Source organism: Lithobates pipiens, unplaced genomic scaffold, assembly GCF_037356315.1.
Source record: "Lithobates pipiens isolate NorthernLeopardFrog02 unplaced genomic scaffold, aLitPip1_a1.2 Scaffold_1, whole genome shotgun sequence".
NCBI classification, from domain to species: Eukaryota; Metazoa; Chordata; class Amphibia; order Anura; family Ranidae; genus Lithobates; species Lithobates pipiens.
The window spans coordinates 97,881,368-97,899,136 of NW_027507685.1; the positions used below are offsets into that span (position 1 = coordinate 97,881,368).

The 17,769-nt window shown below is 50.8% G+C and overlaps 1 protein-coding gene across 3 annotated transcripts in view; it reads left to right on the forward strand.

The window, feature by feature from the left end:
- Positions 1–17,769, forward strand: part of LOC143955574 (cyclic nucleotide-gated channel alpha-2-like) — an 89,804-nt gene that overhangs the window by 25,162 nt on the left and 46,873 nt on the right. The window contains exon 1 of one of the 3 annotated variants that reach the window (XM_077465687.1): positions 15,160–15,548. The exons of 1 other annotated variant lie outside the window; for it this stretch is intronic. The gene's annotated coding sequence lies outside the window, so the exon portion shown is untranslated. Of the gene's footprint in view, positions 1–15,159; positions 15,549–16,371; positions 16,954–17,769 lie in introns of those variants that run through there. One more of the 3 variants, XM_077465839.1, reaches the window with a different exon arrangement.

The following is a 17,769-nucleotide window of genomic DNA, read 5'->3' on the forward strand; positions in this document are numbered from 1 at the left end:
CCCCCATAGACATTTACATGCTGTTAAAGATGTTACGATAGGTTCAATAACTTGGTCGGATCATGCCCCGATCACCCTGCGATACACTATTACGGACATTCATAAATCATAGAGACCACCCTGGCGCCTGAATGACAGTCTTCTTCAGGACCCAGAAATCCTTGCGGACGTAAATAGGGAAATAGACTGTTATTTCCAGACTAACTTGACTTCGGAGAGTAGCCCCGGAGTGATATGGGAAGCGCACAAAGCGGTGATCCGTGGAGTGCTTATTAAACATGGTGCTAGGCTCCACAAGCAGAGGTCGGCCCAACTGTCGGCGTTGCTGCTAAAGGTGCAGAATCTGGAAGTATGTCATAAACGCACTCCCACAGTACATTTAGGTAGGGAGCTAGATGTGGCTCGCAGGCAGATTACTGACCTGCTACATTATAGGGCAAAGGCAATGCTCCAAATATGCCGGAAAAAAGTGTATGAATCCGGCAATAAGTGCGGGAGGACCTTAGCTCGTAACCTACAAGAACAAACACTCGCCTCCTATATACCATACGTCACCTCTGCGGGGGGTCAGAAGATCTCCCTGCCACAACAAATTTCACAAGAATTTAAAACATTCTATGACGCCCTTTATAATCTACACACGTCCCCGCCGCCCCCAAATGCTACCTCTCAGTATATCGCCGCCTCCCTCATGCCCACGTTACCGGTCGAAGTTATAGAGAACTTAGAGGAGCCAATTACGTTAATAGAACTTCAGTCGGTGCTAGGCACCACTAAGACGGGAAAGGCTCCGGGTCCAGACGGTCTCACGAATACATACTATAAAACCCTTCTCCCATCTTTGGGTTCACATTTGATAAATTTTTTTTATGTCCTGAGCACGGGAGCGCACTTCCATAAGTCAACGGTACAGGCCCAGATCTCGGTGATACCGAAAGAAGGCAAGGATCCAGCGCAATGTGGGAGCTACCGCCCTATCTCCTTGCTAAATACAGACCTGAAACTCTTCACAAAAACGACATTTACCTAGCTTAATCCACTTAGACCAGGTGGGTTTCGTACCGACCAGAGAAGCCAGGGACAATACTATTAAAGTCCTGAATCTGTTACACGTGGCGAATAAGGAACGCATTCCGTGCGTATTCCTCGGGACGGACGCCGAAAAAGCGTTCGACCGAGTGAACTGGCAGTTTGTGTTCTCCACGCTGGAGCACATTGGACTGGGGGACAGGATGATGCGTTGGATTTCAGCGGTGTATTCCAACCCGACGGCCGGGGTGAGAGCCAACGGTGTTCTCTCGGACATCTTTGAGATTACCAATGGGACCAGGCAGGGGTGTCCTCTCTCCCCCCTGCTGTTTGCTCTGACCCTGGAGCCTTTCCTTTGTCATATTAGGAGAAACCCAGATATTGTAGGGATCGGGGTCGCGAATGCACAATACAAAGTCTCGGCTTACGCCGATGACTTAATGTTTACTCTGGCTGATCCGTCCTTATCGCTACCTACCCTACTTAGTGAATTTGAAACTTATGGCAAACTCTCCAACTTCCGTATAAATTTTGGTAAATCGGAGGCCATGGGAGTAGGCATGTCCGCTCCCCAGCTGACTAATCTACAAACACGTTTCAACCTGAAATGAACGGCAGTAGCCTTGAAATATCTGGGCACACTTATACCCCCGAAACTATCTCAACCTTTCCAACTCAACTTCCCACCCTTGCTTCATAAAGTGCGAGCTTTGTTATGCAAATGGAACAGCGGCCTCCATTCTTGGTTTGGCCGCTGTAACATCCTGAAAATGATGGTTCTTCCCAAATTTCTCTACCTCCTTCAAGCCCTCCCAATCCACATCCCTCTATCCTACTTCGCACAAATCCGGTCGGTATTTTTGACCTTTTTGTGGGCGGGGAAAAGGTCTAGGTTACAGGGGAAAATTCTGTCCCTACCCAAGCGATCTGGGGGTCTGGCGATGCCAGACGTGCACACGTACTACAAAGCAGCACATCTGGTTAGACTAATTGACTGGTGTCGTCATGGGAAGGTGAAGCTGTGGACGCAGGTGGAACAAGCCCAGAGCGGGATACTCTTGAATGTTATTCCATGGTGCTACAATGACGTGCCGCTGGCCCTCAAGCGCCACCCTCTCATAGGCAATACTGTGGTAGTCTGCACGCGTCTGGCCTCCCGGGTCCCCCTGTCTTCCGATAACTCGCCCCTCTGCCCGATTTTGGACGACCCACATTTCCCCCCGGGCACATCTGATGCAGCATTCCGAACCCTGAGGGATTCGGGGTGTTACCTAGCCTCACATTTTAGTGTAGCGGGACGTTGGAGAACGACTGCAGAACTGACAGACCCGACTGGCCCGTACCGTCTGGACTTTTTGAGAACAGCACAACTGCGACACTTTTTAGACACCCTAACGCCGCCTAGGGCCGCGTCTTCATCTCCCACACCCATAGAACATCTATGCTCCGGAACGGGGTTGGTGGCTCACACTCTGTCCTTAACATACACGATACTTAATGTTCCGCCGGAAGGCTATCAGCTCCCGAGTCTCATTAAATGGGAAAGGGAACTGAATTGCACATTTACAGATCTACAGAAGCAGAAAATTGTGCTGTTTACGCACAAATCGTCAATCTGCACTAAGGTGCAGGAGACGAATTACAAACTCCTCACGAGATGGTATAGGACCCCGGTAGTTTTGCGTAAATTTTTCCCGGCGGTGTCGGATGAATGCTGGCGCTGCCGGGAAGGGACGGGGACTCTGTTGCATATTTTTTGGTCCTGCCCTAGACTTAGATGTTTTTGGGAGGGAGTCCGTCGGATCGTGCAGGGATTCACTGATTATGTGATCCCGGATGATCCGGCGTTCTTCCTGCTTCATGTTAACGACATACCCACACGCTTGTATAAGAAGTCTTTGATCAGACATTTGGTAGATGCGGCAAAGGCATGTATTCCCCTTGCCTGGAAATCTCCGCTCCCGCCTACTCTGAATACTTGGGTCAGGAAAGTCGAAGACGTTAATAAGATGGAAGACCTTGTCCTGACGAGCCAACACAGACAGGAGTTATATACCAAGACATGGCAGCTTTGGAATGTATTCAAATTCTCACAAGAGGGGCAGGCCCTACGGGTGCCCCTAGTTCACCCACCGTGAAGTGGATGATATCGTGACCAATCGTTCGAATGTCTACCTAATCTGAGTATACTGGACACCCATGCTCGTGGGTACCCCCCTCCCCTACCCCGCCCCCCCAATCTCCTTCCTCCTGCCCCCCGCCTGACCTTTACTTACCTCTCCCTTCCTACTTCCTCTTCTATTCACTGTTTTTCTATCTAGCTTTGCCTTCCTTGGCACCTCAGGGCTCTGTTGGAGTTCCTGGGCTTTCTTACATTCTTCTACAACCAACAAAAAAAAAAAAGGGGGTGGGAGAGACCTGGCCGGACCTAAACGGCATGATGTTACATGTTACTGTCAGGGGATACCTGTGTTACAGTTGTACTATGTCATGTACTCAGATTGTCGCTACTTTATATTGCACTGTGACTGTTTTGATTTTGTACATGTTGTGACCGGTTTGGTCCTTCCGCCCGAATACAAATGAAAAAAAAAAAAAAGCCTAAAGTATAAGGTCCCCTTATAAGAGTCATCACCCCCCCCCCCCCCCATCTGATGCGCCCTTGCAAAAAAATGAGGGGGGATGTTTAGGACAGGTAACCCTCTCCACTTGAGCTGAATGCCTAAATAATGTGTGATACTTTGGGAAGCCCCTCCTTAGTTACACTATTGGCAGCCCACGGGACAGGTAAGAAGTGTCATAATAACTAAAAGGAAGCACATTTTGACATTCTGCTATTAAATAGCAAGAAAATGAATGTGTTAAAAAAATAAAAATAGCATATGAAAGTATTGAGGCAGGCCCTTACACTACATGCTTTGGTGAATTCGTCCATAAATGTGATCATGAAAAAGGTAGGTATAGTGTGTATTGGGTTTGGTCAAGTCATCAGATAGAGGATTGCTATCAGCTGAGCTAGCAGTTGGGGAGAGGGGGGTTACTAATGAGTTTGGCACAACTAAAAAAATTAAAAAAAGGTCACTTTGCATGAATTGAAGCACACACATCACATTTGTCCAGATTTTAGGGGGTGTTTAGGGGAAAGCAATACTATGGAGCTGCCAAAAGACATTGTTAAGTGACTAGACTATAGTTTTATGGGCCAAGAAGAGCATGGTGGGGAAGTTAGTGAGGCAAATATGCATGAGGACAAAGGGGCAGAGTATATGAATTAGAGAATATTGCAATGATGGTAATTAGGGAATGAGGAAAGAAATGCAAGACATTAGCAATCATGAAATTCATAGAATATGATGTTTAAGGATAAAACTTACCTTCATATAGTCCTTCTACAGGACCTGTATGATGGCAGAACAGGTCTCTGGAATAATGATCCCCAGAGCCTGGGGGGAGATGCCTGTAGAGAACTTGAGGTTCTGAAGACTTCTCCCTGTCGCCAAGTAGCGCAACGTGGCGATGAGCCTCTGCTCCGGAGTGATGGCTTGCCACATGCAGGTATCCTGCCTACTGATATAAGGGGTCAGCAAAGCCAGCAGACGGTGAAAAACGGGGTCCGTCATCCTGAGAAAATTCCTGAAATGATCAGGATTATTCTCGCGGATCTCACAGAGCAAAGGCATGTGCGAGAACTGGTGAAGCTGGCGCAACCAATTCTTGGTCCACAAACGCCTCCCCTCCCTGTTCATGGACCGGGCTTGTGTCAAAGTAAGAACCCCAACATGAAGCCCCTGCACAGCACAAACTGTACAACGAGTACGTAGACAAAACATGGTTTGAAAATGGTCGGCTGGTCAGAACGGACACCAGAAAGCACCGATAAACAGCAAGGCCTGAAAGAACGACCTGAATAGCAGAAGCAAGCAGACAATAAAAAATGCCTTTCAAAGCGTACTATACCAAGATATAGTCCACAATGAGAAACAAATACTTAAAGACTGCACGCACTGATTATCAGATACGCAAACACAAGCACAAACTGAAGAGCAGTAGCGATCTGAATCACAAATCTGAAAAACGCGAATCGTCTCTCACCAAACTTCTTCTAACACGCGATAGACACGAGATCAGCAGAAGGAGCCCAAAGGGTGCCGAACGTGGTGCTGAACTTCCCTTTTATAGTCCTGTCGTACACAACTTACGTCACCGCGTTCTTGGCAACCGCAAAATCCGACAACTTGGTCCGACCGTGTGTATGCAACAGTTTCGGACACAATCCGTTGGACACAATCCGTTGGACAAAATCCGTCGGACAAAATCCGACGGATTTGGTTGGCAGAATGTCCAACCGTGTGTACAGGGGCATAGAGAGGTTTCTGTATTTTGATATGGCACTTCTGGTGTCTTTTCTCCCTTGATCCTACCAGAGCTGTGGTTTTTGTTGTTCTTTGTGCTGCACAATATAAACTTGTAGCAATGTTACTAAACTTGCCCACCCACCAAAAGTACCAAGAGATCTACATAGGCAGGTCAACAAGGGCCAGTAACGCTCATTACTTTGAACTTCAAAGCAATGAAACTGGAGTCCTGTGTGCTTTCTTAAATGGGTTATAAAAAAAGGTGGTCTTTTTGGGTTTCTGGTCAGGATGAATGACTTGCTCTTGGCCTAGAAGGAATGGCAAAAAGTGCAAAAAAAAAATTTTTTTTAATGTAACGGCCATAACCCTTTGCAGGGCAGCCTTGACTTATTGGGCTTACTGGTTACCTCCGCTTGGCTTGTTCTTCCACGCCTAGGGGTTCCCAGGGTTGATACTCAACAACTTGGACGCTGACACCAATAAAGTCCTTTTGAAAGGTTTTATTTTGCAGGGGTAACATCCAACAACACAGTCTCGTATAGGAACAGAGGGCAAGGGTAAAGAACTTAGGCACCTTGAACTGCAGACATAACAAAGTCTCTATTATCACCCAGAGAGTAGTCACTCGCAGCTGGGCACTTCAAGGCTGAACAGATCTCTAGCCAGAGATCGTGGCAATCAGCACATTGATTCAGAACTTGTAAAACTCTCTGAACGTGGACAAGTTGTAACTGAAGGTGAACAGGAACCTTGACCTATGCATTCGGTAATTACCCCTTCCGTAAATATTCCCTTTTACTACCCATACCTGTACCGTTCCATTTTCCCTCCCCCATTCCCAATAAATAGACCACACCGGAGTTTGGAGTATAAATTGGCCATAGCAGCCTTTTATTTAACCAAAACCTTTAACCAAAATAAAATAAATAACTTTAATGTTAAATAGAAACATACTTATAGATATATATTGCAGCAGCAATTACAACTCCCAGTCGTTTGGTCTTTGACGGTACCTCGGTTCCATTTAACGTTACCCTTTTCCAAACCCACTGCGGGACCAAATTTTGTACCATACAAGGCCTCCGGCCGTTTAACAGCCCGGAGACAACCCCCACCTTCCCGCAGTGTCACCAAACCCGTATCCCAGCCTACCCTTCCACTGGGATACACCAAAAAGGGGGACATACCACCTATGAGCCCCCCACACCGTTCCATCACCTAATTTCCTTTACCCCGTCAAAGACCAAAGACACCGCCTTCCACTGCTATGACGACCTCCTCAACCGAACCTGCAAGAAAAATGAGACAACCGACAACAACCTGAAAAACAAACATAGCATCTTAACCTAAAGGGGCGGGTGGGCGGGCAACTTCTTCCTTGTGACCCCACGCTTCCTGCCGTAGCTCCTCCCCTTACTTTTATATCGCTCCGCCCTCTCCTCTTTCCTTCCTGCCGCTCCACCCCTCCCTCTGTCTTCTCACTAGGTTTAACCCTATAGGGGCTACCTAGCATCAGTCATGCCAGCCCTGCACCTCCGTCCAGCCTGCGTTTTCGGGCTTCCCTTGACCTATGCATTCGGTAATTACCCCTTCCGTAAATATTCCCTTTTACTACCCATACCTGTACCGTTCCATTTTCCCTCCCCCATTCCCAATAAATAGACCACACCGGAGTTTGGAGTATAAATTGGCCATAGCAGCCTTTTATTTAACCAAAACCTTTAACCAAAATAAAATAAATAACTTTAATGTTAAATAGAAACATACTTATAGATATATATTGCAGCAGCAATTACAACTCCCAGTCGTTTGGTCTTTGACGGTACCTCGGTTCCATTTAACGTTACCCTTTTCCAAACCCACTGCGGGACCAAATTTTGTACCATACAAGGCCTCCGGCCGTTTAATAGCCCGGAGACAACCCCCACCTTCCCGCAGTGTCACCAAACCCGTATCCCAGCCTACCCTTCCACTGGGATACACCAAAAAGGGGGACATACCACCTATGAGCCCCCCACACCGTTCCATCACCTAATTTCCTTTACCCCGTCAAAGACCAAAGACACCGCCACCGCCCGCAAGGATGACCACCTTAGCCTTAAGGGCCCCTCCACACCCGCAGAGCCCTCTCAATCCCCCCCTGCACCCCCAGGGTCCAAAGGTCAGTTCCTACTGCCGTGAGATGTACTCCATCCCCCCTAAGGTACATGCCCACATTCACCTCCAACTCCGTGTGCCGTATCACCAATCCCCCATTCCGGGACACAAACCTCCCCAGGGCCTTATTAACCTTAATCCTAGCCTTGTTGAGTCGAACCACCGAGCGAGCCATACGCCATGCGGTCCGCGCAACAATGTCCGACCAGATCACCACCATACTCGGAAAATCCCTCCGGAGCATGAGAAAATCCCTCTTTACATCCGAAACGATGTCCCTGGTGAACCGGACCCCCAAGTCGTTCCCCCCCACATGCAAAACCAACACATCCGGGGGCCTATCCAGTCTGGCGTACCTATGAAACTCCGGCACCACCCTTTCCCATTTAAGCCCGGGGATCCCCAACCACCGTATGCTTGCCTCCCCCCGGGAAATCCCCAGCTGCCTTCCTTCCGGCCTGACATCTGCTCTCCTGGCACCCCAAAAAACATAGGAGTGCCCCAAAATCCAGACGAGGCGTTCGCGACCTCCATCTGAAAGGAAAAAACAAAATACTAAAGCAACTATGCAAAACCCGACCACGACCCCTTAACACATACACCCCCCCCCCCCCCCCACCACCTGTAAAACATGAACCAAACCCCAAACTCCGCTTACATCAGGTGTGGCCGCACGTACGACCTCCGTGATTCCCAGCGCCCAATCCTCTTGACCACAGCCTCGTCCAACCCGCACCTGGCCGCCTCAGTGGCTGCCCCAATGCGGAAGGAGTGGGAGGCAAATTGAGAGCAATCCAAACCCCCGGCCCGCAGACACCTCCTAAACACAGCCACAAACTGAAAACGAGATAAAAAGGTGCCGTCTTGATGCACCAGCAACGGGCCCACCCCTTGCGGCCGAACCCCCAGGAATTCTGAAACCACCCTCACCGGGCATAATCCCGACCCCGGCAGCGCAAACAACCATACGTCCACCCCAGTCCCAGTCTGATCCGTCTTGGACCTACGCAGCCGCAAACGCACCCTATCAGCTCCCAAGGTCACATCTTGACCCAACAGACCCCCCCCAACAGTCTTTGCCGGACTGACCAACTCCCCCACCCGAAAAGCCCCAAAAAACGCCAACGAAAAAGCCGCTCGGAACAACCGCACCTCATAATCAGAAGTGCACTGTTCCCCCAACCGCTCGCAGATAACCTGCAAGACCTGGAAGGTCACCGGCCTCCTCATATCCCTTCGTGGATTGCCCTTCTTGTACCCCTTAACCGCCTGCTTGACCCAAAAACTTTTTGTGTGGTCAACCTCCCCCCGCAACTTAAACCAAAAGGCCAGCGCCGCAAGCTTACGCTCAAGCAAGGACACCGACCCCAAGCGTTCCATGATCTTAGCTACAAAGCACAACACCAACAGCCCCTGATCGCCACCCCCACCCAGCTAGCCGTGTAAAGTCCATCCATTCCTTCCACACCTTACTGTATGCCGCCCATGTCGCACCGCTCACCGACCTCCTGATCCAGTCCGTGGCGATTCCAACGCAACCTCCCAGAGCCACCCCGGGCAGGGGATCCCCTCGCTCGCCGCCTCCGGAGCCAACGCCCGAAACCGCTCCCACTGGAATCGAGACAAGGCATCAGCCACGTTATTGTCCACCCCCGGTACGTGAACTGCATACAAAAATACGTTCGCTTGCAAACACCTCAGCACCAGGTGACGCAGCAGCCGGATCACCGGCTGCAAAGACGCCGACATCCGATTGATCACCTGCACCACGCCCATGTTGTCACAGTGCAACCTGATCTTCAGATCCCGGCACGACTCCCCCCACAGTTCCATAGCCAGCACCACCGGAAACAATTCCAGCAGCACCAGGTTCTTCGCATACCCCGCCTCCACCCACGACCGGGGCCACGCCTCCGCGCTCCATTGCCCCTGAAAAAAGGCCCCATAGCCCGCTGACCCTGCCGCATCCGTCACCAACTCCACGTCAAAATTACTCACCGGCCCCTTCATCCACACCGACCGTCCGTTGAAGCCTTCCAAAAAAGTCTGCCAAATCCTCAAGTCCTCCCTAAGTTCCCTTGTCAACCGAATGAAGTGGGTCGGAACCAGAACACCCGCCGTAGTCCCCGACAGCCGTCGGCAAAATATCCGCCCCATCGGAATGATCCGGCAAGCAAAATTCAACTTACCCAGGACCGACTGCAACTTCCGCAGCTGCACTTTCCGCACGCCGACCAATTCCCTCAGCTCCTGCTCCAGTCCCTCGACTTTGTCCTCCGGTAAGCGGCACTCCATCACCTCGGTGTCTATTTCAATGCCCAAAAAACTCAAGACCGTGGCCGGCCCCTCTGTTTTGTCGGCCGCTAACGGCACCCCAAAACGATCCGCAATGTGCTGCAACGTGGCCAACAGGATCGCACACACATTGGAGGACGGGGGGCCCACGACGAGAAAGTCGTCCAGGTAGTGAATCACCGACGCCCAGCCCGACACGTCGCGCACCACCCATTCCAAGAATGAACTAAACAGTTCAAACAAGGCACAGGAGACGGAACAGCCCATGGGCAAGCACTGGTCCACGTAAAACCGGTCCTGCCAAGAACACCCCAAGAGCCAAAAGCTCTCCGGGTGCACCGGCAACAGCCGAAAAGCCGCTTCAATGTCAGACTTCGCCATAAGGGCCCCCTTACCGTAACGCCGCACCCAGCCCACCGCCGCGTCAAACGACGTGTAAGACACCGTGCAGGCCTCGGGATCGATGGCATCGTTCACGGAACCCCCTTTTGGGAAGGACAGATGATGGATAAGCCGGAACTTGTTAGGCTCCTTCTTAGGCACCACCCCCAACGGCGACACCACCAAAACCGGCAACGGCTGTTCCACGAATGGGCCACTCATCCTACCCAAGGCAACCTCCTTAGCCAATTTTTCACTAACCACCCCCGGATGCTGCAAGGCGGACCTCAAGTTCCTAGCCAACGGAGGAACAACTTCTAACGAACACGGAATCCGAAACCCCACCGCAAACCCCTCCCCCAGCACCCGCGCAGCCCTTTTGTCCGGGTACCTATTTAGAAAAGGACGCATCCTTTCCACCCTCACCGGGGTTGCTCCCCTTGAACGCAGGTTCCCCGGCACGCTTGCCCTTTTTAAAACAACGGGAGAGGGAGTGAGAGCCACCGCAACCGGAACACTCATGTTTAAATCGACAGGACCCCCCGAACTTGCAGGCCCCTTCGTTAAACTGCCAGCAAACGCCCATTTTTTTCCCGGCCGGAAGTCCAGAGGCGGGGGTTCCCCCGCCCCCCCCCCCCTGAAAAAACTGTGACGGCGTCCGCGCCGACGCCATCAACCGCATCCAAAGGCTGATATCCTTGTGGTCCCACCTAATATCAGGCCGCACCGCCCGCGGTTGCCTAAACTGCTCGTCGTAACGCAGCCAAGCCGTACCCCCATACACCCTATGCGCCTCCCCGATAGCGTCCATGTAACAAAACAGGGCCGAGCAATGCTCCGGCGCCGTTTCGCCAATCACGCTGGCCAGAATGGCAAACGCCTGCAGCCAATTGGGGAAAGTCCGCGGTATCAGCCGATACCGCCTCTTCTCCTCATCATCTTTCTTGGAGCTATCTGGCTTTACCCTATCCAAATTGAATTTTTCCAAGGGAAGCAACGAAAAGATCTCCACATACTCACCCTTCTTGATCTTATCCCGCACCTCCTGCTTGAGATGCGCCCCCAACGGCCCTTCGTAACAGACATAAACCTCACACCTAGCCGTGTCCGCCAGCCGCACCAAATCCACCCGAGCCGCGGCCTCCTTTGCCGTCAGGTCGTCCCCCGTACTTACCGAGGATGCTCCAGCCACCGTCGCCTCCTGCCGCAAACTTACCTCCACACTCCCGGACACCGGCGCCTGCACCCCCGAGGGGGAGCCCGCCTCCAGCGACGCTAACACCCCAGCCCCGGGCCCCTGTAATACCTCACCCCCACGGGACGCCCCGTCCCCCGGAAGGGAACTCGAGCCCAACCCAGCCCCCAGACCACCCACCCAAGGTGCAACCTGCGGGGGGCCCGCGGACGCCCCGGCAGCAAACCTCTGCAGCAGATCCTGTAAACCCCCCAACAGCGCCTGCAACGATCCCTGGGTCCCGCCTGAGGCAGGCAAACCGCCTGCCTCCCGCGGCACCCCCCCCCCGCGCGGCCCCATGCCGCGCCCCCACCTACTCCCCCCGACAGACACCCCAAAGCATCAGGCAAAACGTGAGAAGGAAAATGAAGCCCCTTACCTGGCTGCGTGGGTCCCCTCCCGTCAGCCGTCCCTCCGGAAACTCCAGCCGCCGCCACTCGACCCAGGACGTCCTCTTCGGAACCCGACAGCTCCCCTTCGGAACGCGCATCTGCCTCGGACGGCATAGGCGTAGCAGACCCTCCGGCCGTGGAGCAGCCCAGGGGTGCAGCAGCTGTGCTAGTAGATGCTCTGTCGTCGCAGCAGGCCCGACCGACCCTCCTACCGAGCAAGGCGCCCGCACTGCGTCCCCGTGCGGGCCCCGTAGGCCTGTCCCCGTCCACCCTCCGGGCTCCACTTCCGCTCCGCTCCGACCTGCCCGCCGCGTCTGGTAGCGGACGCGCAGGTGTGTCGCTGGATCTCCTCCGCCGGGTCTCCCCCCGCGGCGGCTGCACCGCGGCCGCAAGGGGGACCGTGCTCCGTCCGTCCCCTGACCGCGCCGGTGGGGAGGGGGTGACTGCTGACTCCAAGCCCCCACTCCCCGAGTCCCGCCCACGAATAGGATTCCGCCCGGACCCCCCCCGAGCCCCCGCTGAAGACCGTTTCGCGGGGGGGGGCGGCGGGTCCGCTATCGGGCTCCTGGTAGGGCGCTGGACTCTGGTGGAGGGGCCAGGTGAGAAGCGCTCCGGTGGCCTGGACCGCCGAGCGCGTGGTGTGCCATCCCCCCCCTCTACTGGCCCCCCGCCGCCGCACGTGTAATGGCCGTCACCTGCTCTTGTAACCAGTCCGCCCCGCGTGTTCCCGCTGCCGCCCGGAGCCGCTCCAAAAGCTCCGCTACGTCCCCCATGTTAGGACAGTCCAGCAAAAGCCTCCCCGTGTGCTAAAAACCCACCCGTCCCGCCCGTGCCGCCGGAGCTTGTCCCGTGTGTCCTCACGCCTGATCAACTTCTTCCTTGTGACCCCACGCTTCCTGCCGTAGCTCCTCCCCTTACTTTTATATCGCTCCGCCCTCTCCTCTTTCCTTCCTGCCGCTCCACCCCTCCCTCTGTCTTCTCACTAGGTTTAACCCTATAGGGGCTACCTAGCATCAGTCATGCCAGCCCTGCACCTCCGTCCAGCCTGCGTTTTCGGGCTTCCCTTTTCCTCAGTACCTGGAACGTTTTCTGTTTCCTTGGTAGTACTGGAAAAACGTGGATTCGTCAATGTCCTTCCCAACTCAGTAACCAGGCACTTCTCAGGATGCCACTTGTCGGCCCTCCTCCGAAGAGTCCTCCCCCGGTCACTTTCACGAGCTGTGGTGCCCCTCCAAGCCGAGAGCACACCCCGGACACTTTAAATCCTCCCTCAGTTACAGCGCCTCGGACCAGCTGGTTCCGAGACTCGGGAACAGACGGATCCTTACCCCAGACCAGGCGGGTCCATTGGGGGTAACTCATAGAAGCATGTTGCGGGATGTCGAACACCCCGTGACCGGGACCCCGTTTTTTGTTTTTCATCTTAGGTGGTGGGCCTGTCTAATAAAAGGCTAACTCCAGGTTGGGCAGACCCCTTCCCAGAGCAACCTCAGCTCTGTGGGCACCCAAATTCTTTACTTTTTTTCTTAATGGTATATACAACCCTTTTTTTGGCATTGTCTTTGGTCTGGTCCCATCACTTTCTGGGGTCTTCTTCTTCCTGTATCAGTGGTGGGTAGTTTTGTGAGAGCAGGACAGCTTGATGTTCATCCACCATTGGGCATACCCTCGCTACCCTTAGCTCATAGGAAGTGGAATGAGGAATGCCTTGCGCACTCCAGAAGAGGAATAATGATTGAGAACAGAAGATGCCAAGTGCGGACATGAAACAAGAATTTCATTTGAACGCTGATAGAGAATTTAAAAAAAAAATGAATTTTGGGGAAAACCATGAAAAATTGTTGTTTGATTGTCATGCCAATGTTTCAAATCCAACTCTCTATTTCAGGATGCACATGTGTATTGCAAATTATAACTTAATTTACAGTTAGAATTTGGCTCCTTCCCCTTCAAGTTTCCTCATCACTATGAACTAAATCAATTAATTATCAATTCGACCCCATTAACTATTAGAACAGGGGTCTCCAAACTGCAGGCCTTGGGCTATATGAGGACCTTTGCTTGCCTTTATCCATCCCTAGGGGCACTATTCCTCCCACTGATATGAGGCCCTATACCCCTTACTGGTACCAGAGATTGGGAACTAATTCTCCCACTGATATGAGGCACTATACCCCTTACTGGTACCAGAGATTGGGAACTTATTCTCCCACTGACACCAATGATGGGACACTATTCCTCCAACTGATATCAATGATGGGGCACTATTCCTTCCACTGATACCAATGATGGGGCACTATTCCTCCCACTGACACCAATAATGGGACATTATTCCTCCCACTGATACCAATGATGGGACATTATTCCTCCCACTGATACCAATGATGGGGCACCATTTCTCCCACTGATACCAATGATGGGGCACTATTTCTCCCACTGATACCAATGATGGAGCACTATTCCTTCCACTGACACCAATGATGGGACACTATTCCTGCCACTGATACCAATGATGGGCCACTATTCCTTCCACTGATACCAATGCTGGGGCACTATTCCTCCCACTGACACCAATGATGGGGCACTATTCCCCCCACTGACATCAGTGATGTAATTTTTTGACTCCACCAAGCTTATGGTATTGTTTACTCCCACGGTAGCCAGGATAGTTTCTACTCCCACTGGCCACAGCCCGCCCCCCCTAAAGTTTGAAGGAGAATAAACTGGCCCTTTGTTTTGAAAGTTTTAAGAACCCTGTATTAGAAAATTGCATGAATTATGTGGCGTACACACGACCAGACTTTTTGACAGACTAGGTCCGACGATTTTCCCGATGGACTTTCCGAACAAACGGACTTGGCCACACACAATCACACCAAAGTCCGATGGATTCGACCGTGATGACATACGACCGGACTAGAATAAGGAAGTTCATAGCCAGTAGCCAATAGCTGCCCTAGCTTCAGTTTTCGTCCGACGGACCAGCATACAGACAAACGGATTTTTCGACCGGACTCGAGTCCGTCGGAAAGATTTGAAACATGTTTTATTTCTAGGTCCGTCTGACTTTTGGGGAAAAAAAAAAAGCTGGAGCCCATACACGATCATAATATCCGACAGATTCATTCCGTCGGACCTAGTCCTTCTAAAAAAAAGTCCGGTCTTGTGTATGCGGCATTAGTCTTTTTGCAAAAAGAACACCCTACCTAGAATCTCTGTAGAAGAGGTAGATCTACACCTGGTTACACATTATGCTGTGAAGCTGAGCCTCAAGGTGTGGTATGACAGACTCTAGAGAGTAATTAGTCTCCTTCATTAACATGAAAACAAACAGGAGAAAGGTGGAGGGAAGGAGGGAGTGAGGGAAAAAAACAGAAGTGTCACGAATAATGAACAGTCGGCATGATCACAAAGGTTGAAAGATGAAAAGGACGATCTGAAATGCCAAACAAAACCAATGGTGGGATGGCCAAATGATTGAAACAACATCAAGTAGAAGAGGTTCTCTTAGAAGAGCTGTGATGTAGAATCAAATTCATCAATGAAAAGAATACAGGGAAAGATCACATCCTGGAAACAGAGAAGGATACGGCTTAGACCCCAACACTTTTTTTGTATTATGACTATTTTTGGAAATTTTATGCATAAGCCAATAACCGGCATCTCCGAGGACCAGGCAACGGCAAGTAATGAGACGGCATGAAGGTGAGTTCACTAGTGCGGGTCGGTACACTGATGATGGTGGATATTCCTCCTGAGCGAAAACGTGTATCAAGAATATATATATATATATATATATATATATATATATATATGTGACAGTACAGTTCCCTGTCCTAGTAATTGTCCCTGAGACAGGGGAACGGACAAGGAGTGTGATAAAATTGTATGTGGATCAGACGAGAGCTTGTCTGTTCAGGTGGATAAAAATACAGATGGCATCAGAACAGGTCAAGTGGTAGGACAGCTGCCTGCAGAGTGGGTGAACCCAGGGGAGGTGACGTCCTGTGAGGTTCCTGTGGGTGATGGCGGCCCTCCGTTATGTGTGCCCTCTGCAGACTCTGCCCTAGCAAATGTTGAAAAAAAAGGCATTGGTGACATGTGCAACATTGAGAGGTCTAATGTTGGTTTGAATATGTCTGTCAATGATGAACAAAGTAATGTGTTAATGGTACATGATAATGTGGTGTCCAAAGGTACAGGTAAACCTGGTAAACAATTAGTGACTGCTGAGTCAGGTACCAGAAATAAGAGGCAGGTTCCCGTTATAAACACCATAGAAATAGGCCCCCTACAGTCTCAGAACAGTAATGCTGAGAGAGTTTTGGGGAAACCAGGAAACTTAAAGCGTGGAGGCAGAAGGGTTGGTAGAAAGACGAGGGGTACCCTGTTTAAATTTCAGGAGAAGTCCTTATGAAAATGCATCCGGAAGAAGAGTCAGGAAGATCTCAAAACCCATTGCAGAGTGACAGGGGGGCAAAGAGAGAGACACCAATGGAAGTGGTGGGTTGAGTTTCCCTTTAGGAGAAGTGAGGTTTGACTTCCGTAAGGAGTAGTTGGCACATAGGTGCCAAAAGGAAACAATGTGTTTCGCCCTCTAGTTCAAAACAAGGGGGAGGGATATGTGACAGTACAGTTCCCTGTCCTAGTAATTGTCGCCCAGGGTTCTCAGATAGGCAGGTTGAGGGGCTCCAGGGGTATTTAATGTGGAGGAATCTGTTTTATCAGTTTCTTCCAAAGTTTGTAAAAGCCACTTGAAGACCTGGAGCCCGGAGATTCCATAGCGTTATGGGTGGGATGGAATCTCCAATCCTGGGACCGGGTTTTTGGACCAGCCAGGAGTCTGGCTGGTTGTTTGAGCAGGTGGATCCTGGGCTTATAGCAGAGTTAGGATTAGGGTTCTGGGCTCCACCCAGAGAGACATGAGGGTCTCCAGGAGTCCAGAGAGTGCAGGTGTGCACTAGAGAAAGCCAGAGACCCAAGTCTGAGGATCAGAGCAGTGAGGGGCTGCTTTCTAGATAGACGCTGTGTGTGTTGAAGCTGTGTGCATCTAAGGAGACAGATGAGAGCCTGACGTGGAAGGCCGGAGCAGCAAGGAAGCTGAAATGAGGTACAGTAGTTGTACGGGAACCCTGTTATATGGCCAAGAGGGCTGAAGTGTAAAGCCTAGGTGGCAGTACTGCTGAAGATAGCCAGGTGGCTTGGCATTTTTCATGTATTGTTTTTGGGAGAAGAACCCCTGTGTGGGCAACCAAGTGCATGTATGGACTTTATTTTGTTCCTTTTAATAAAAGTGGGCTACCATGACCTTAAACTAAAGTTCTTGTTCTCTGGGAATTTACTGAAAAGGCATCTACCACTGAGTTAAACATCCCCCAATGTCACTATATATATATATATATATATATATATATATATATATATATATATAATTTTTTTTTCATATTATATTATTATATTATATATTTTGATACATTTATATCATTATTATTTTATATATATGTACTGTATATATTTTATTTTTATACATTTTAAACGCCTGATACAAATGTGACTGCACACTCTCCTGTGGATCTTAATGGTGCCTAAAAGGCCTGTCTGATTGGGTATAACTTGACTGGCTGGTTTCCTGATGGACTGTGCCTTTGTTATTTTGTTATATGTTTTGAAATGGCCACATGAAGTCTCCATCATGAGTCTGAATGACAGTGTGGCAAGGCAGGTGCACAATTTGGAGACAGTGACCAGAGCGTTGTTGTCACCCTATAACAAGAAGTGCCTGAAAAAAAGACCTTCATGGCTGGATCACCAGGGTGAAAAGGCAGGTGCACAATTTGGAGACAGTGACCAGAGCGTTCTCACCCTATAACAGGACGTGCATGAGCAAGAACCTTCATGGCAGGGCCACCAGGGTGACAACGCAAGA